A 17,894-nucleotide genomic window follows, 5' to 3' on the forward strand; every position below is an offset into this window, starting at 1 on the left:
AATGGCAAATACCAGTTTGGGCCCCTTAATACTGGGGCTATTGATAAAAGCCATTTTAAATATTCAAAAGCACTGTGACATTTATTTATCCAAATGAAATCAACATTTCTTATTAGTTCATATAATGGTGAAACAATCTGAGAAAAATTCTTTATAAACCTTCTATAATAACCAGAAAATCCCAAAAACTGCATACCTCTGTTTGTGTGGAAGGGGTAGGTATTAAAAGAATTATCTGAATTTTAGCCGGATCTACTTGTATTCCAGCTACTGAAATATAATGACCCAAGATGATTCCCTCTGTCATCATCATATGACATTTTTCATGGCTTAAACAGAGCCTAGTGGCAATGCATCTTTGCGGCACTTTTTCTAATGTTTGTAATGCTGGCTCGAAGTCATCTCCATAAGGTGTGAAGTCATCCATATACACTTCGAGCCCTTCATTTATCAAATCTGAAAAAATGTTGAGTATAGCCCTCTGAAATGTGGTAGGTGCATTGTACAACCCAAAAGCTAGGACCCTGTAAGAAAATGTTCCCCAAGCGCAGGTAAAGGTAATCTTATCCTGATTTTTAGGGGCAATCTAAATCTGATTGTATCTGCTAAAGCCATCTAGGAAAGAAGAGAATTTTTTTCCTACCAATGTATCTAAGACTTGGTCAATGAATGGAAGAGGGAAATGGTGTTTCTAGGTTGCTTTATTAAGTTCTCTATAATCAATACATATCTGCCACTTTCCATTCTTTTTCAGCACCACTACTAATGGAGAAACCCATTTGCTGTTAGATATTCGGTAGATAAAGTTTACATCTAGTAATTTTTGTAGTTCAACTTTAACAATATCTTTAAGATGAGGATTTAACCTCCGTTGAGGTTGTCGAATGGACCTGCTATCCTTCTCTATGTAAATTTGGTGCATGCATAATTGGGGATCAATCCCTTTCATATTCGGGTAATCCCATGCAAATTCCTCTTTATATTTTCTCAGGAGTTGAACACGTTTCTGTTCTTGGTCAGCAGTCAAGTTTTTGTTAATATTCAAAGTTTTCCCCCGCTCCATTTCTATGGTTTTTCTGTTATAAACAGAGGTGGTTGGTATTGATTGTTTGTTAATATCTTTTACGGGATCTTCTTCTACTTCACTATCGAATGCTGCTTCGATCATGTGACATTTTAGATGTGATCCAGCTTCTGGTTTGTTAATGCAGGTGTTAATGATGTCATCTTTTGTTTGATCCCTAAATTTGAGAGCATATTCTATGTTTAGGGGTGATCTAATGTTTTCAATTAGATATGATACAAGTTTTTTTCTAGTTTTGATTATTGTTAAACTTGGCTGAGCTGGAGGATATAAGGCTAAATTCTTTACATTGCCTCCTCTTGCTACAGTCATGCTTCCTGTTCGATAGCTTATGTAAGCATTCGTAGTTGCTAGCTAAGGTCTACCTAGAATTAAGGGATGTCCATCGAGTCATTTTCTAGGATTGATGATCAGGAAGTTTGCAGGGTATTCCAAAGAGTCTACAGACAACATTACATCCTACAATGTGCCTTCTGGTTTGACTACTGATCAGTTAGCCAATTCCAACAAGGTTGTGGTTGGGTCCAAGGATGTAATGCCAAGCTTTTAACAAGTTGTGGTTATAAGAATATTGATTGCTGCTCCTAAATCAACTAAGGAATTGGGGAAGGAGCATCCATTATTTGCACCATAACTATAGGATTTCTGGGGTCCTCATATTTTACAGGTGTTTCTCTTCCTGAGAATAAATCAGATAAGGTACTGACTACCTAGATAGTTGGATCTGTTTTTATTTTCCTCTTTGGCTTTTTCATACATAATTCTTTAATAGTTTTTGCATAAATTGGAATGTCTTTAATAGCCTGGAGGAGTGGTATTTTTATACACAAAATTTTCAATTCTCCCAGAAGATCAAAATCAGGATGTTCAATTGGGCGAGGTATGATTAACCTTTCTGGGAATGGTGGAGAAGAGGTGGTTGCTTGATCATTAGTTTTTTGTCTGACCATGTTCTCTTCTAGTGGTGCTTGTTCTACAGGTAACAGATCTTCAATTTGTATATTCTTATTCCCCCTCTATTTCTATTATCCACACAGATCTTAATTGAAGGTCATTGCACTCCCTTAACTCAGTTTCTGACTCTGGTCCTTCAATAATTTTCACAGATTGAACTAGTTTGTTGTTGGGGTTCGGTTTGGGTTGGGCTGGGAGCTGTGGTCGTAGGTTGCTCTGAGGATTTTGTTGCAATCTGTAGGGTGCTGGCAGTGTGGGTTGAGGTAGGGGGATTGTTCCTGCTGGCTAATTTGTAGGTCCCTTCCAGCTTGACTTATAGTTCTGGTTCTGTGAAGTTGAGGGTGGCCATTGGGATTGATATGCATTATTTTGCCAAAATGGTGGGAAGTAAGTGGACTTCGGACAATTGTTATTTTGATTTGATTGGTTGGGCCAGGGTGGCATAGGGAATGATTGTTGTGACCAATTGGAAAAAGATGGTTGGTTCTGCCACATGGTTCCCGAGTATTGTTGAGCACTATACTGAGGAGGCTGAGAAGAAGAGGATGGGTCAATGGGCATACTTTTTTGTCGTGCTTGCCACTGGTGGCGCTGATTTATCAGGTATACCGGTTTTGTTTCTTCTTCTCCTTCTTTGTAAACTGCTTTCAATACTGGGAGTGATGGGCAACTTTTTGTGGCGTGATCTTTCATACATATGGCACAGGTTTGGACCATATCCAATAGGTACTCTTTGTGGCTATGCTTCTTTCTACATCTGGGACAAAATATAACCAAGTTTTGTTCTTCTTTTGCTTGATTTTTTTTTCCTTGCATAATGTCCAATTGCATTGTCAGAGTTCCCAAAATATCTGTTTTGAAATCCTCTAATAGGTTTCCAATTTTTGCGCGAGTTATGCCTCCACAGAGACTTTGTTGTCCCTCATGGTCATGTCTCGTTCTGTTGTCTTTAATCTCGTGCTGCCTCTTGAACACCTGATACACAAATTAATGATGTCGGCATAATTCTCCTTATATATATCACCTTTACCCATAATATTTAATGTTTCAGTCCATTGTTCTTTCATCCCTTTAATTAGTGTAGTTTTTAGCACATTATTAGGTAAAGGAAAAGTTGCATAGGGAGACCGCTGAAGGTTATATTGAAATCATTCCACATATTCTTCTAATGTTTCAATTGGCCTTGCTAACATCTAGAATATTTCTTCTTTCAATTACATAGACCTGCAATAGTCCTGATACTTTTTTAGGAAAGCGGTTTTCATTTGTTCCCAATCGTTTATTGTGCTTCCACCTATTCCCATAAACCATCACAAAGCTGCTCCTTTCAATGTGGAGGGAAATAGCTTTAGTTTCTGGGGGTTGGTGGTATAATCATACCCTCGACACAATACATCAAACTCAAACAAGAATGCGTCTGGATCCTCATATGTCAGCCCATGAAAGGTAGGAATATTTTGGAGAGGGATGGCTTTCATAGGTGTGTTGATCAATGTGTCAACGATGGGATAGTATATTGTGAAGGTCTGAGGTGTTTGTGAGTTGTTGGCCATTTGATCAAATATGTGCCAATACCCTTCTGGGATCTCTAGAGAGTTATTCCTATGATGGCTAGAAGGGATGGGAATGAGCTTAATAACACTCCCCTAAGTATTTTAAAGGATAGTCCAATAATCCATTTTAATGTGAAAATTAAAATAATGGATAATCAAATTATCCATTATTTTCTTCAAACCTTAATATTTTAATGTGAAAATGCACATTATTTTTTAAAAATATATAATCAAATTATACAATTTAATAAGAAACTAAAATAATTTCTTCAAACTCTTTTTTTTATTAAAAAATTAGTGATATTTAAAATTATTAATTTAAATTTATTTAGATATTTTCTAGATTACCAGATCTTAATATGCAGTTGTATTGTTGTTTATGTACCAATAGAATATGACCATTTATAATAATATTTGTTATAAATAAGTGATAGTCTTTATTTGTAAAAAACATTTATTTATTTATTTAATTTATTAACTCATATGTAGCTGCATTGTTGTCTATGTACATATAGAATATGACCATTTATAATAATATTAGTTATAAATAAGTGATAGTCTTTATTTTTGAAAAACAATTTTTTTGATAGTAATGAGAATACTAGATCACAATTGTATATATCAAAAGTTACATTATGATTTCCTTTCATCTTTACAACATATTTCCCCGGATCCACTAGATTATTCAAGTTTTAATACTTGATATTATAGTTGCTAAAACTAATTGAATATTTCATATTTAAGACCAAACTATTGACCAAAGATATAAATTTTTCATCATGTTGATAGAGGGGTTTGATTTCTTCCTCATGTTTATCCAATTTTCCTCTATCTTGTAGCCATAGTTCAATGATTATGGAGGGAGAGGTAATGTGTTCACCATGTTGTAACTTGAACATCATGAGATCAACCTTGAGATTTTGTACACAGTTGTATCACCGTAGAACCATGATTGGATCCCCCACTAGAAACAAACAAAGCACCCCCTTCACTGGGTAATTCTGAAAGCAAATTTCAATTATGAACTAAAGGCTTTGGGAATCCTTCCAGAAACCAAGACTGGAAACATATCCATCCCTCTAAATATGGCATTAATTTGAATACACATTACAATATTCCATCACTTACAATGGATTAGAGTGCGTTCTCACCATGCTAGTGATCCCACACTACTCCCAACTCACATCAAGTTTTATTTCATAACTCCCCCATTGATGTCTACCATCAAGGCCCTCCTAACAATGATTGTAGCATAACTGTGACTTCTGTGAAGGGAATGGAGGTACATACAAAATCTTGAGTATGCATGTCTTAACAAAGTGGGGGTGCCAAGCTGACTAGCAACCCCCTGCCCCCATTTTTTTTTTTTATATTTGAACATAAGATCCATGCTTGATCCACTAAAGGGAAGAGGATGATGGTCTTAATTGGCCATTAACCATCAACTCTCCAAACTTCAAATTGCAACTTTTGCTGGCACATTGATCTCCTTCCTGGTTATCATGAGTTATAATGTGCTTCAAACTCGTATTTGGGATATATTTTGATACCTTCTTAATTATATTCATGAGATATCCAAAACTTTATCCTTTGACCAAACACTAAATTATTAAAAGGGAGTCACCCAACACAATGGGAGAAGAGACATGGAATTATTTGCAAAGAAGAATGCCTTGGAGTAAACCATAAGATTCTTCGTGATTATTTGTCATCTTCTCCAAGCCCCATGATTACGCTAAAGCTTTGATTTATTGAAATCCATAGAAGAATTCTCCCCTTCTTGCCACCCCTCAACTTAAATATATTAATAAGAAAATTATTATTGTTAAAATGATAGAAATGACATTATATACTTTCAAATAACATTTAAACTTATGACCATAAATAAATCAAATATTATTTCTAAAAACAATTTAACCCAAAACATCATTTCGTTTTTCATTAATTTACTCCCTAAAGGAACATATTTCATTAAGCTTTACATCTTAAACATCTCACAACCCAAGTCAAAATTTTTGATATCTACCAAGGACACACTGAAACACTATTGTAGAGATAGAAATATAAAGAAAATTGCACAAAGAAATGGACTAGATAATGTTGCTTATCATAATATTCAGTGGTACAAATATGTATAAAATTGCACAAAGAAAGGGAGTCGTGCTTGAGGGCATGAGGGCCATGCATAGGGATGTGGAGCGGTTGGAATCATGCCTAGGGCTTGAGGGCTACAGGAAGGGTTGTGGAGCGGCACACTAATCCATAGTCTTGCCTCTATTCCTTGGGCTCTCGGGCATGGCTCCTTCGAGAAACTGTGGGGAAGATCATTTTTTTAATTGTTTTTATTTATAATTTGTTTTTTTTGTCTTGCCTCTATTCCTGGGCTCTCGGGCATGGCTCCTTCGAGAAACTGTGGGGAAGATCATTTTTTTAATTGTTTTTATTTATAATTTGTTTTTTTTTAATTATTTTTATTTTTTTTATATGAGTTTTTTTGTCTATTTTTTCTTAATGCTTGAATTAATTATATATATATATATATATATATATATATATATATATGTTTTATTTTATTATTATTATTATTATGTTCTTTAATTTTTCAATTTTTTTTAATGTTTTAATTTTTTGTTTATTATTAATTTTTTTTTTTTATTTTTGGTTATTTATCTACTTTTTCATTTTTTGTTTTGTTATAGGAGTAGTTTAGAGGCTTGATTAGTAAACCAACCACACTATAACACCTCTTCCATACTGAGCTAGAGAGCACCTCTCAACACAATAATCCCATACTACTTATTGTTTTTTATGGTGGAAATCTTCCAGTGACCACTTCCATAGCTTATGATGGTCCCTTTTGTAATGCACCCCCTCACCACCCATAGACCTCACTAAGGGTGAAAAGAAGACATGTTACTATTCTAATCCAACCCCCAAGGTACTATTATGGAGATGGGGTCTAAAATTTGTACTCTTTTCCAACCTTTTCAAAACTCAATCAATGATTTCATTACATTCGTCTTGTCCAAACCTCTTCAGCAATATAAAATTTGTCTCAACCCACTTCCTAGATTGAGAGTTATGACCATTTAAAATTTGGCCTCTCAAACTCTACCCTAACCTCCTAGCCTGCACCGCGACACCCACATGGCTATCTAGATCAGTGCCCTGTCATCCTTATGTGGTTGCCACCATGGCTTGTCAAGTCACCCTAACTTAAACCTCAAGCATACCTCTTAGCACCTCCATGCAATTCCTCCAATGATCAGGAGGCGAGATGAAAATTTATTTTAAGTCCATAGATAGGAGATTTTTCATCTCTCGAGCTCTATCACCATTGGAACCCTAACCCTATGAACCTTAACACAACTTTGAATCTGCTTGGTGGCTGATGATCCAACGAATTCCTATCATATACCGCCAATGCTCCTAATTGTTGGCCTCTGTTAATGTTGGCCAACACTTAGTGCACTTCTATGGTTTCCTCTCATGGTCTGGTTCTCCAAGGCGATGACCTTGACATCAACTGCTAGAGATAATCTCCGTCTCGAATTTTGTCTATCGCCAATTTCAAAACTTCATCCAATGCCACATGCCGTATGACTTGGTTCCCAATGATTTACTGACAAATTCCATAATTTTTTTATTCATTGGCTCTTGCTACTATTAAACGAGACATTACTACATCATGATGATGTCACTCGATCCACATGATCTCCTCCAAAAGTGCCACGTTTCACTTGCTTTTAGCTCAATTAGACTTTCTAAACAACTAAATCAGGGTGTCGTGTGAGCTCCACGTCACCCCTATCCATGTCACTGACTTGTGTGGCCTTGGGGTCCCACCAACAACCCTACTTCACAATAAAATGAATTCATTCTCTATATGTTATTTGGAGTCATCTAACAACTTTGGACCTTAAGTAAAAAATGAATGCCAACAAATGCAGACCTCCCATTCTCTGCCACGTCATATGGGGTGTGCGTGTGTGTTAATTTTATTTAACAGTGGTATGTTCTATGCTTAGCACAATTAATTCAATGTTCCTTTAACAACCCAATGATAATTTCCAATTTAGTTTCCAATAGCAATCACATTAAACATTAATCACACTGACAGTAAAAGTAGATAGAACATGAAACAAAATGCAGAAGACAAGCCAAGAGAAGAGGACACTAGATTTGGTGGATGGCAAGGAATAACCCCAATGTGGGGAAAACCCTTTAATAAATTCTTATTATTATTATATCAAATGTTCAACAAAGAGAGAGAGAGTACAAAAGTGAAAATTTGACTTGCCAAATCACAGTCAAAACAACCCTTTAAAAGATGTAGTCAACTACAGTGAAATTTGGCCCTAGCCAGAAAGTCAATGATCGTCAAATCAACAAAAAAATGTCTCCTTTGAAGCTTAGTCAAACCTAGTTAAACTCGACCTGAAGAAGAGGTTAAAATCAGCCCAAAATAGTCACAAAGTCAACAAGCAAACTTGGTCAAAATTCTTTCCTAAAATATGCGATCAACCTGCAATTTTCTGTTACAGTTAAAGTGCCTAGAATACCTCAGTTCTTGTAACAAAGTGTATGACCTGCTCAAACAGAAATCTATCCAAAAAATCAAAGTGAAAATATACCTAGAAAGTCAAAGTCAACGCTGGTCAAACTGTAGGTAAGTCTAAAAATTTTGGCCCTATAGTTTTGTTTGAAATTCATCCTCCTTTATCACACATGTGAGAGAAAGAGAATGCCCAATAGTTGTACAAACCAATGAGAGAAGGAGAGAGAAGAATGTGTGAGTGATGATGATTCCAAATGAGGTGAGAGGTCACTTGTATTTATACAAGTCATTGAGGGTGAAGTGACATGCTCATTGGGCTTCATGAGCCTACATGATGATGTGGCCAACATGAACAATTTGCACATGCGTGGGCATAAATTCAAAAACACACTTTTTCTTATCCAAATTACTTGATATTTATATCAATTTTGGTCCTTTCTAAAAGAGGAATTTAATGCAATCATCATCTCCATCAAATGAGTGGTCTAAAGTGGAATTTGGCCCTAGTCGCTAATTTTAACAAGGTTTCTATCTTCCTAGTTCCTAAACATGATTTTTCCACATTGATTATCTAGTAGTTTTCCTTCCTCGTGACATTGCCCGTTATATTTGATGGCATAGGTTCAATGTAGACCCCCCCCTCCTCCTCGCTGACATCGGTGGGAAAGGGGGGGGGAGGGGGAAGGTTTGCATTTCATATGCATCGTCCAATCAATGGCCCATCATAGCAATCAATATATGCAAATTCCCAAGGTCCCAGCCCCTGGTCTTGAATCCTGGTGATATAGATCCTTCCTCCATAGTTTTGGCGGCTTTCAACCTTGTTCTCACATTCAACAAGGTTCTATATTGACAGCTTGAACTAGTTTTATATGGAATAACCCAAATCTCAATGTAAAATGGAGTTACCACGAATATGTGCCTTAGCCCCTATCACTTCCTCTAAGTCACAAGTCTCGCCATGTGACTGAGGATATCATGATATTTGGATCCAATATTATGTGGAATTAACTTATTTACTTTGTGAGTTTAGATATGCTCACAATGGCCTCGACTCAGGCCCTGATCTATACATATATACATATATCTATCATGTTACAAGGCCAATCCTTATGTCCCATGTCCAATCTCTCTCTCTCTCTCTCTCTCTCTCTCTCTCTCTCTCTCTCTCTCTCTCTATATATATATATATATATATATATATATATATATATATATATATGTTGGAAATACTGAGAGGGGGGTCAATCAATATTTATTTTCAATTGTTATTTTTTACTAGTTAGAAAACTTATAATTAGAACACAAAATGAACAATAAGAATAAATACCTTAATTAATTAGAGATAACGAGGACTCCAATCCTCTTCTTTACAATGAATCAAGTACAATAATAATTAGGGCTCCAACCCTAGATGAAGACACCAATATTTAATCCACCAGGCTCCAACCTGTAGTTTTTCAAGCACCAACTTGGACTTCCCAAGGCTCCAACCTTGTTAGTTTGAGGCACCAACCTCTAGGGCTTCAACCCTATCTCTAGTACAGTGTCCAACCTGGTCTCTTGAGGACTTCTATCCTCTAGGGCTCCAACTCTACCTTCCAAGGCACCAACCTTGTCTCTATGAGGATCCTACCTCTAGGGCTCCAACCCTCAATTGTATTTCGTTAAGATAAGTTTGATGATTCTTCACAACTCCCAATATATTCTTCAATGAGCTCTGTTAATGTCTTCAACAATGTCTTCTCCAAAGTACTTCATCAATGACAACCTAGTCTTCTTAGAAGGTGTTACCACTTCTCTTCATGTCACCCAAACAAATATCTCCAAGGTCACTCCATAAGGGCTTCATTCAAGGTCTCTGACAATCTCCACAAATATTTAATATGCTGCTTCACAAAGTTTTTAATACTCCAACTATCTAGCCTGCTCCGAAGAACTGATTGCTCAAAGATGCCACAAAACATCGTAATAATTTTGTCCTTAAAATAGGGCCAAGAATTCTTTAATCAATTGAGCTACCATAGGAAGAACATCCGCACACCGAGCTGTAATGTCTCCTTAGAAATATAGACTACTGCAATAGTAATAGTTCTTTGCAAGCTACAGGAAAAAGCTCCTCTAAGTGACTATCTCACTGATCCAGTCCTTTATTTTTGGCCTCAGAGTCCAATCTACAGAGATAATACACAACACTGAAGTATGTTACAGCGGGTCAAGCACAGTCATAGTGAGCCCCCAAAAAAGGATCGCACGGGTCCGAAGTCTTAGAAGGTCCACAGTCCAAACATTATCACCATCCAACACCAATTTTTTATCATTAACCAACATCGAGTTATCTAGTCACATATGCAAAGTGCATATGTAGTTTGAGGCACCCAACAGATCTGTCTGAGCCTAAAAACTAAGCTTCCAAACCTCTGCATTGCTAGTTGTTCACATGTCTTCTACAAATTTGATTTTCGAGCTCTAGAACAGATACCCCCAAACATTTTAATCCTTCAATTCCTTCTCAGTGTTCTTCTTTCACGAGTTGTGAATTGTAATGTGTGTCTGTAATCAATATTCACCGAATTGATGTTTGAAATGAACTATCTGACTTGTGTTTATATAAGTTTTGCTAATAAAAAAAAATACATGTTCATTAGAGGAGAGGCTGAGTTGTGCATGAGGTGGCACATTGAAAATATATTAAATAGCTATTAGAATGGGTCTTTATTAATAATCGACCAAATATAACATAGTTTCATTGTTACATAAGCCATATTATAATAGCAAGATAGGAGGGGCCATAATTTTTAATCAAACAAATACATTTAAATAATGTGAAACCATATTATAATGGATGCCTAGAGGTCCCACATGCCACATCATCACTTTACTCCCATACATTGGGACCACATGGATATCGAGGATTTGTATCGAAAGCTTTAACATCACACTACCTACAAAAATTGTGATATAGGAAAGTTCTGACGAGGCGGACGCGATATTATTTTAAAACCGTTATGATAAAAAAAAATCAGGTCTGCAACCATATCAACAATCAGCAATTAGAGGGTCTTATCAGAGGTTCCATTCAAAATTTCTGATAATGTGGCAGATGCAATATAATAATTAAATCAAGTTGGGTCATCATATCGGAAGTCAAAGATCGGAGGTCCATATCGCATATCACAGATCAGAGGTCCATATTAGATATTGAAGATCGTATGTCCATATTGCATATCAGAGATCAAAGTCGGAGATCAGAAATTAGAGTCAGAGATCATAGATCATAGTCAAATATCAGAGATTAGAGTCGTAGATCGGAGATCAGAGATCAGATATCGTAACTTAGGTCTTATCAGAGATTGAAGCTTTGAGTGGTGAGGCACAATAAAAAATGCCAATATAAAAATGCTAAAATGATACATCTCTGGTATCATTATTCTTCACCTTTGGTTCTGCCTTTTGGGCATATGCGGTCTTCTCTTGGATATTCTCCTCCTTGGCTTGTATTGGCTCCTGTGCTTGGCTTCTGATGGCTTCTCGTCGAACTACTTCTTGCTCTTCTCTTTGGTACTTCTCCTCTTGCTCCTTGGGACTACTCCTTGGGTCCATCACTTCTTGGGATTCTGTCTATATATATATATATATATATATATATATATATATATATATATATATATATATATATATATATATATATATATATATATATATATATATATATATATATATATATATAGATAGATAGATAGATATGTACAGACACACACACACACATATATATATGGCCATCAATGAAAACAATGCCTGTTTTCATTGATGATCATATGGATGGTCATATATATATAGGAAGTTACACAAATATATTCAGAGTTTTGGGCATGCAGTCCAATCCCTATTCCTGTGCATTATATATATATATATAGAGATATATATATATATATATATATATATATATATATATATATATATATATATATATAAACAAGCATGTACACCATTCTATAGGAAATTCATTAATTCATCCTTGAAATATACAAAAAATCAATATTCCTCCATTGTGCAGGAAGCTTCACTCCAAATAATAACAATCCATGGTCACTCAGCCTATAAAAGGGTATGAAGTACTTAGTCATAATAATGCAATATTGAATAAGTCACTAACAATATTCATTCACGTGATTCAAACAAAAATTCAGAGTTAAGGAAAAATGCCAAATCAACCATGCTCTAATTAAATACACAGGGAAGACATTAACCAAGGCTCAGACAAGGAGTCCCCATTTTAGCTGCCAAATCTCTTCACAGATATGATTAAAAATTAAATATATGCAATTTCTTCCCACCTTGTGCAAAGCAGTGAAACTTTCCCTTCTACCTTCACACATCCCTTATTCCGCAAATCCCTTACTTCCACCAGTTTTAGAGTTAGTAGGATTTTTGAAGTAGGAAGACTTATAACACAAACCTAATAAATTTAATAAATTCTTCCAATCAAATTATTTATTTGAATTAAAAGTGAATTTACTATATTCACTTCTATGTTTGTCTTGCATGCATCAAAGTAAAACATGAAATATTATGACTTCGTACAACTTCTAGAATGTTGTAGGAAGATTCAAATCATACTTACCCTTTTACATGTGCACATGCTTTATCTCAACACATAGTTCATTTAACTTCACACATCCCTAAGCTCCACACATTCCTTTTCTGCATGACACTTTGTCTTCTATACACATTCACACTTTTGTATGCCTACACACATTCTCGCCTTCATAGACTTCTTGCACACACATCCATTACCCATATCACTTATTTTGTACACTTATTACTCTGAACAAATGCTTTTTTGCAATTGTCCTTGTATGATTTCCTCAATGCTATTAATTGCTTGTGCTCCAATTATTGTGAATACAAAGACGAGAATTGTCTATGTTCATGTCATGAGACTTATGAAAAAGCATGCTTTAAAAAATAAAGTCCATGGTATCTACCATCCGATGCATCTGACATTGACCAAGTCAACTCGGCCGAGGGAAACCACCCTTTTGCAGTTAGAACATCCAAGTTATGACATTGAATTGTTAGTAGCTCATAAAACACTAAGAAGCCATGAAGGCCACAAGCCCACTTGCTTCGATTTCAATGAAGGGGTTGTTGAAACAATTAGTTCACACAAATTAACATTTGAATGTAATAAACTAATGACTAGATTTGTGAATGTGTTGATGCATTAATAAATTTTAAATATAATTTTTTGTTCAAGTTGACAAGTCACCACATAAAGGTAAGGTATTAGTCATTTTAAATCTAGTGTGGTGGTGATTACAAAGATGGAAATTTTGTATGTTTGTGTCACACAAATTATGTAAAGGCATGATTTTAAAGGCTATGTTCAAAAGGCCCACTTTAGTTGTGTCAAACATTTTTGACACAACGCCACCACATAAGTCATTCCTCAGGACGAACTCATAATGCATTGTTTAAAATTTCAAATGACCGTGAAATAACAGGACTCGTGGGATGATGATTTATATGTCATTTACTAGAAAGGATAACACGAAATACTTTCCCTTTTGCATGTTCCCCTTCCATACACATCCATGTTTATGCGCCTCCATAGATATTCTTGACTTAGTACACTTATAAAACCATATATTAAAAAACCCACATTATTAACATGTATTTTAAACCTCCTAATGAAAAGTCACCTAACAACCTATACTTGTGTTATGTTATAAACCGTAGGGGGTCTACTTACCATACCTTAAAAATCAAGGCAGGGGTTGGGGCCATGATATCTACTGTCTAAAGCATCTTGAAATTGACACAAGATAAAATTATGTTATTTTATCTTATGTGAATGAATGACACAAGATATTAAATTTGGTGAACATTATCACTAGTTAGATTCATCCTTAGAATGAGTAAGACAAAACTACAATGGAATTAAACAATGTCGTAGCTATGAAACAACCATATGTTCTTACTATCAAAAATTAAATAATGATATTGTTTTTAAAAAATAATCCTTAAAATGGGAGGTAGGAGCGGGAGGGGTCATTTATTTCCCCGATGAAGAAATAGAGTCGAATTTTTCTTGGGGATTAGGTCACACTACAAGTAACCAAGTAGAATCTCTATCCCTATGGAAAGGCCTGGAGATTGAAATTGAAAGGGGGATTCATTGGCTAACAATTTTTGGTGATTACAGGATAGTTATTCAAAAATCTCCACCAAGAAAAAGATCTCCTTGAAAGATACTAATCTCCGATTTTCTCCAAAATAAGTTTGCTAACCCAGAAGTTTGAAAAAATTGCCTTCTATCACATCAAAATGGAAAACAATCAAAGTGTTGATGAACAAGATAATAAGGGATCAAATTTAGAGAAAGGGATAATAATTCAAGACCAAGGGGCTCCATTCTTACTTCATATTCCATGATTATTGAATCAAAAATAACCGAGACAATCATATCCCATTTAATGTCCTTCAAGGAATTGATAAAATCAAAATCAAGGGTTGTCAGACCATTTATTAACGACTCTAATCCCATGAAAGTGAAAATACCTTAGGGTTGGCTACCTTGCAATTCAGATTGCGATGGAAAACCATCTAGCTGAGAGAGTGAGGCGAGCGATGACATGTTAGAGGACAAGTGAAACTTCATCCCACACAAATTTAAACTTTGCATAATGGTTTTGAAGGTTGGTACTCCACTAACAATGAGGGAGTTAAGTTCACATGAGATTGGAAGTAGGGTGAAGGATTAAGTGATCAATATTTGTGTTAGAAGAATGCAGGGTTGGGACAACAAAATTCAATGTGAAGAGATGGTTGATGGAGTGATCAGGTGGCTCCAAGAAACCTCAAAAATCAAACTATTCAAAAGTTTATGAAACCAAGACCAAGTTATAGATCTCAGTGAGATATTTCCAACGACGCAAACAATGCCTCAATTTGAGTTCATATTCAAAAGTTAAGGCCAACCAAAGTTTTGGCCAAACTAGGTAAAAGTCAAAGTCAACCTAGGGTGCCATGTGGCAATCCCTAGGCTTCCACGTGGAAAAAAAGGTCAACAGGCTTGATGGGACCCACAAATCTGATGTGGCAACCCAGTTAGCAAACCAAGTGGACCCATAAGCACGTGACATGGAAACACCACAAGTCGACACATGGCAAGTAGGTGGCAGATCATGTGGACCAATGAGGGCCTACCACATGGCCCAATCACATGGTGCCTCATGGAACCTAAAATTAGTCCCAAGTGCCCTTGGCATGGTGAAAACTCTATTTTTGTCTTATTCTCATGGTTTTGGGAGTCGTTAAAATATGGAAATACCAGTTTTGGGAGTCGTTACAATATGGACATACGATTTCCATATATTATATGGTTTGAAAACTATATTAAAAGCAAAATTGGGCTTTAAAAGCATATTAAATAAAAATTAGGAGTCCATGGGTTTTGAACCCAAAACATCCCTAACAAAATGTAACTTAATATGACTATCCCAACCATTATACCAACCACACACTTTGCCTTATTCACCCTCACACTTTGTTATAAAATTTCATTCAAATGGTTCAAAGTGAACCATGGAGAATATATGAGAGATGAGGGTGAAAGTAGGCAAATGAAGTCATGAACATCAAGAAGATTCTAGGAATATTATTAGAGAATATGTTAGGGAATAGTTTAAAGAATATTTTCTATGAGGGATATTTAAGATTTTCTAGGGGTAAAATTTTGAAGGTGTCAGAACTATGTCGAGTTTATACTCAAATGAACTAGAATTTCACCAGGAATTTGATGGTGCGGATGGTTTTCTTATCTGAGAAGTAAATTTTCCAGAGACATAAAGTTAAGGGTGGAACCATGAAGATGGAACCTTAACGTAGTGATCTGGATGGAATGTAAAAGATTCCCTAGAGGCCTAAAAATGTCAGTGTCAAAACCAAGCCAGCTTTATACTCATTTTTCTCATTTTTTGCAAGGACTATGATGGTGTGATCATTTTCTTTGCTTGAGCAATTGAATTTCTCAGGGAGCCCAAATTTGACTGAGTCAAAAAGGGATCGAGCTTACAGTCATATTTCACGATTTTTCACCAAGAATTTAACCATGCTATTTGTTTCCTCCTCATACTTGTGCATTTTCAGGCCGTCCTCAGATGTGGAGGTATAAGATGCACTGACGCCATGTATTCTTTTTATTTTTTTGCTGAGATGATTATTTTACATTGAGATACTTGTTTTCCATTTTTTTGGAGGATCCTTGTATGTCATTTCATGTGAGAGTTTTGATATTTCGTGATGTTGGAGGAGAAATTTTATGAGTGAGATTTCTTATAGGAGAATGACTCATGGAGAGAGATGCCACTCTAGTGAAAGGGGTTCTTCCTTGTATTGACAAAGAACACATCATGTACTCATCATCATCTTGCAACATCTAATGAAGCGGCCTCCCCACTCTTGACATCGAGCCCAAAGATGTAATCCACACTAGGTGAAATTTGTTATCAACTTGTCTATGTTATTTGATTTGATGGTTATCTTTATGTTTCCTCTTATTTAAAGTATGCACATATGGTTTTTCATACTCTTTCACATGCAATTCTACTAACATCACAGAAGTAAAAGATCTTGGTTACTTCTGGTAGATGAGAGAATCTAGATCATGGAGTGAGGATAATTCATGTCCAGAATTATAAATGGCATATGTTGGTGCTGGAACCCTTGATGGTTAGCATTAGATCTCGAGCATCTGGTAATATGTCATCATAAAGTTGAGACGGACATGGGAGAGATGGTAAGGATCAAATGCTAATTATAATGGAAGATATCTCTCAACGCTCGTAGGCAAGTTGAGTGACCAAGTGACTTTATAACCTCATTCTCACTTCACTCTGATCTCTTGGCAATTGGAGGAACTATGTGAGGATTTGGAGCTTCTTCAACTTATAGTGGAAAATATGGCAACCAGGGTGGATAATATGAGTTTAAATGTGGACGATATCTAATTGATAGTGGAAACGATGATGTTGGGAATTATGAAGGAAATGTATGGAATCCCCTAAGCTAGCTCCTCCTCGTGAGCATGTCAACCTTCAACATGACAAGTCCTAGGTTCAAACACTCAATATGATGTTTCCACAATGAAAGGAAGAAGAACAAAATGGACAAGTTGGAAGTTCCCAACCTTAAAAGGAAGTTAGCGGTTAGCTAAATCTGTCTTGTTTGAATGTTTTGTAAGTTCGTTGAATATAATTGAGTCTTTTGAAGGCTCTATAAAATAAATGTTGTCAGAATCATAGCTAGAAACATGCAATATAAAAGAAGGATGTTTTTTGAAAAATTTTGGACTACTGATGAAGAAGATCGAACTCTGAATGTAAGGGTATGTTGAAGCCTCGAAAACAATTACTACAACATGGGGGAAAACCACCTGGTCCGGACCTTGGTTAGAAACTCCTTTTATGTTTGGCATAGTGTCTTCGACTGGGGATAATGGGACTAGTTTCCCAAAAGAGATTTTGATAGTGTTGATGGGATGATATATGATGTAACAAGGGAATGAGTGAGCTAAGTATAATATAATCTATGCTACTAAACACATACATATATCCTAGTTTAAACGCTATTTAACTATAAATATGCCCGGGAATAAAATAAAGTATGCGATCTACAATAATTTCCTATAGGAATTGGTATTACAGATCATTCAATTGCAATAAGAAGTGAAATTGTTTAA

The sequence above is a fragment of the Pinus tabuliformis genome, chromosome 3_2 (genome assembly GCF_031772625.1).
Source record: "Pinus tabuliformis cultivar Carrire ecotype Pingquan chromosome 3_2, CPIR1, whole genome shotgun sequence".
In the NCBI taxonomy this organism is placed as follows: Eukaryota; Viridiplantae; Streptophyta; class Pinopsida; order Pinales; family Pinaceae; genus Pinus; species Pinus tabuliformis.